This window comes from Gigantopelta aegis, unplaced genomic scaffold, assembly GCF_016097555.1.
Source record: "Gigantopelta aegis isolate Gae_Host unplaced genomic scaffold, Gae_host_genome ctg6564_pilon_pilon, whole genome shotgun sequence".
NCBI classification, from domain to species: domain Eukaryota; kingdom Metazoa; phylum Mollusca; class Gastropoda; order Neomphalida; family Peltospiridae; genus Gigantopelta; species Gigantopelta aegis.
The window spans coordinates 192-2,492 of record NW_024535122.1 but is presented as its reverse complement, the minus strand read 5'-3'; the positions used below and the strand labels follow the sequence as shown (position 1 = coordinate 2,492).

General features: G+C 38.2%; 1 long non-coding RNA gene across 1 annotated transcript; it reads right to left on the bottom strand.

The window, feature by feature from the left end:
- Positions 1-479: 479 nt before the first annotated feature.
- Positions 480-1,006, bottom strand: LOC121366670. Its single transcript, XR_005957196.1, has 2 exons — positions 587-1,006; positions 480-525 (listed from the first exon to the last, which is right to left on the bottom strand). It is a non-coding gene; the product is annotated as an uncharacterized LOC121366670 (long non-coding RNA).
- Positions 1,007-2,301: the final 1,295 nt, after the last annotated feature.

The following is a 2,301-nucleotide window of genomic DNA, read 5'->3' as shown; positions in this document are numbered from 1 at the left end:
AGGGAAGGAAAGTGAAAGAGAGAGAGGGTGAGAAAGAGAGAGAGAGAGATGGGGAAGAGAGAAGTGGGAGGGAAAGAAAGAACGAGAGAGAGAGAGAGAGAGAGAGAGAGAGAGAGAGAGAGAGAGAGAGAGAGAGAGAGAGAGAGAGAGAGAGAGAGATGGAGAGAGGAGGAGGGAGGGAAAGAAAGAGTGAGAGAAAGTGAGAGAGAGAAGAGGAGGGATGAAGGCAAGGAAAGTTAAAGAGAGAGGGAGGAAAGGAAATGTTTTATTTTACGACGCACTCAACACTTTTATTTCCGGTTATATGGCGTCAGACATATGGTAAAGGACCACACAGATATTGAGAGAGGAAACCCGCTGTCGCCACTCCATGGGCTAATATTTTTGATTTGCAGCAAGGGATCTTTTATGTGCACCATCCCATCGACAGGCTAGAACATACCACGGCCTTTGGTTAAAGACATTAGTCAAACAAAGACTTACAGAATTGGCAAAGAGGCATTTCAAAATCCAATAAAGGTTTAACTTACAAAATGTTTAAAGAGAACTTAGTGTTTGAAACATATCTCAATATACTTGATAAAACCATGTGTAATACATTTCTTTGATTTCGTATAGCTAACCAATTTTTACCTATCGGAACAGGACGATGGACCAATATTTTATATGAAAACAGGAAATGTATCTTTCGTACTACTGACGACGTTGGTGAGGAATTTCACTACTTATTCATATGTAAACAATTTACAGAAGATAGATGTACATATATTCACAAATATTATTTTACATGACCAAATGTAAACGAAATCTTAAGTAGCTTTTTAATTATAAAACTATAGGCACCCTTAGAAACCTGTGTAGATTTATAACTATTATCAACAAACATTTCTGTTCCTCCTAAGACTTTTATTATTTAATTTATAAATTGTTTTTTCAAAGCCTGTCATCTTGATGCTGTTATGTTATATATGTATATATGCAGGCCTTCTAGATTATGGTAGCCCTACTCCCATGGCTAGTGATATTCAATGCTGGGCTAGTAAATAACTACTATTGTCATGCCCGACGGCTAGTCAAAAACAAATATGTGAAATAAAGCAGTTAAGTCAATTTTGCAAATATGAATATTCTTCCCCTACATAATGTTTTAAGCTCTATCTCCCTCTTTAAGTGACATATCTGGTTATTACTATTATTTAGTAAAACTGTATTAACTTAAAGTAAAGTAGGGCTAGTGAAGCTTTAATTGTAGATAGTCAATATTTTAAATCACTAATCCCATGGCTAGTGGATTTTATAAAAACAAATTCTAGAAGCCCTGATATTTATGTATTCCTCAAGTGCGATTCTGTCCCTGGTCGGACCACTGACTTTACCAGAGATCGGACCTGGGACGGACGTGCCTGAAACCTTTGAGATACATGGGCACGTCGAGAGAGTTCCGAGTCCAAGTCTAATGCGATCGAACGTTGGCCTTGAGTGTAATAAAGTAATAAAGTTCTGTTCGGTTCGGTTCTGACGGTATATTTACAAGGGTTATTTATTAGCATGAAAGTAAACTAGTTTCCTATGCCGATATATGTACAGCACCTTGATAGCGTAACATGACACAGATCCAGATGCATCCATAATTCGTCGACTGGTATGAATGTCCTGTCCAAACGTACATGGCCGATTAATATCCTGAAAAAAAGAACAAACATTTAATATTTAATACACATACACACGCCACATATATACGCGCTCGCTCATACACACACACACAGGCACACACATAGGAACACACACGCACGCGCACACACACACAGACAGACAGAGAGAGAGAGAGAGAGAGAGAGGAGAGAGAGAGAGAGAGAGAGAGACGTAGATACACACGCACACACGCACGCGCACACACACACAGAGTAGAGAGAGAGGTAGAGAGAGAGAGACGTAGATACACGCGCACGCACGCACGCGCACGCACACGCAAACATACATATATACACACACACACACACACACACACACACACCGGAATCATATATATATATATATATATATATATATATATATATATATATATATATATATATAAACATTTTGTATAGCATTGACATTGTTATTAAGGCCTTTGTATGTTTGTACAGGTACTAATTGTTGGACATTAAAACAATTTAATTAATCTAATAATATGCATGTGTTATTTATTTTTAGGGTGGGATCTAGCTAAATGACGGAGTCCTCGTCCAAGGTGCTTGGATCGAAATATCGAATTCCTTTGGTGGACCTAGATTGAGTTTTCGCCGTTCCAGTCAATGC